At 35.8% G+C, this 1,483-nt stretch overlaps 1 non-coding gene across 1 annotated transcript; it reads right to left on the bottom strand.

The window, feature by feature from the left end:
- Positions 1-1,009: 1,009 nt before the first annotated feature.
- Positions 1,010-1,139, bottom strand: LOC123610054. The gene has a single exon (XR_006718080.1). It is a non-coding gene; the product is annotated as a small nucleolar RNA SNORA70 (small nucleolar RNA).
- Between the last annotated feature and the right edge of the window lie 344 nt (positions 1,140-1,483).

The raw sequence follows: 1,483 nt of genomic DNA, 5'->3' as shown, positions 1-1,483 counted from the left end.
GCAGAGCTTTTTAAGAACTAATATAGATCTCATGATTCACAAGTTGGATGAAATACAGCTTGATGCATTTTATGAGTCACTTAAACTCAATCAATTAAATTAAGTGTTTGAAGAATTAAGAGACCCACCAGATCTATTTGTGACAATGGAAATACACAACAAAGTGGTTTCTTGTCTTCTGATTTAACCTCCCCTCAAGATTCTTTACTTTCCCCCCTTACCAGGAGAGTCATTGGATAACCTAAGTGATTTGTAACTTGCTCCTGTCCACCGTAATAACTGAACTTTCCTTTGCTGCTTTAAAATAATTTGCAGGCATGTTTTTATATTTATGTTCAAACAGTATTTGGTTGTATATATTATTTAGCAACTAATCAAAATAGTTCGTACAAATTTTACAAAACTTCAAGGAATAATTTTCCATAAAATTTTTGGAGTAAACATTTACTCAGTGTTGAATGGTTTTATTATGATAATAAGCATTTATCAAGTACACATTCATATGTAGGGAAGTCTAAATCATTTCTTTTCAATGGTCTTGATTCATATATATATATATATATATTTTGCCAGAAAGTAGGATTTATTGGTAAGCATGAATAGCATGTTAATAATTTAACAAGCATGAACCTCATGCTGAGGTTCTCATCAGTTCAGAGACTGCTCTATTCATCCAAGGGGCCATGATTAGGGATGTATTTGACCCCACAGCCATCTGGGATGAGCCGCTTTTCAGCCACCATGTCTTCAAATTCATTTGCATTAAACTTAGTAAAGCCCTACTTCTTGGAAATGTGGATCATCTGGTGGCCACGGAACTTGAATTTGGCCCTGTGTAGGGTGTCAATCACATGCTCCTTGTTCTGCAACTTGGTACAGATGGACACGATGCTTGGCTAGTGTGGACCCTGGCCATTGTGTCATGGGGCTTTCCAAAGGCACCTCACGTACCTGTCTGGAGCCTAGATTGGAGATAGCATGAGGTCAAACATCAATGTCCACTGGAAAGGGCTGTTTCCAAGGTCCCTTAGGGCAACCCAGACAATCAATAGACTGCATACACTACCAAGGAGGCTGCTGTTTGCAGCCATTGCACACTGGGCCCCCATGGGGAAAGAGCACAGTTTAATTGGCTGCAGATCATATATTCTTAATAGCTTATCTTTAAGTTCTTGACTTAGTAGTAAACACACTACTGCTATACTTTAAAAATTCTTTTTCTGAGTTCTAACCTTATTTTTTTAATGTTATGATGAATTATTTATCTTTTTAAACTATTGAGAATTGTGATGCATCAGAGAATATCATAATATTCTTTCATTTAGAAAATGCAAATTATTCCTTTTAATATATTAAAGCATTCAAATTCAAAATACAATTATAATTTAACAAAGAAAGTATGTCATTTTTTTTAAAGCCACTGAGAGCCTTGTGCAGTGGTGTTCTAATTCCTCATTCAAGGCAGGTATAATCCAGTTGGGAA

This window comes from Leopardus geoffroyi, chromosome B2, assembly GCF_018350155.1.
Source record: "Leopardus geoffroyi isolate Oge1 chromosome B2, O.geoffroyi_Oge1_pat1.0, whole genome shotgun sequence".
In the NCBI taxonomy this organism is placed as follows: Eukaryota; Metazoa; Chordata; class Mammalia; order Carnivora; family Felidae; genus Leopardus; species Leopardus geoffroyi.
The sequence above is the reverse complement of the archived record's forward strand: the minus strand, read 5'-3'. Positions and strand labels throughout refer to the sequence as shown.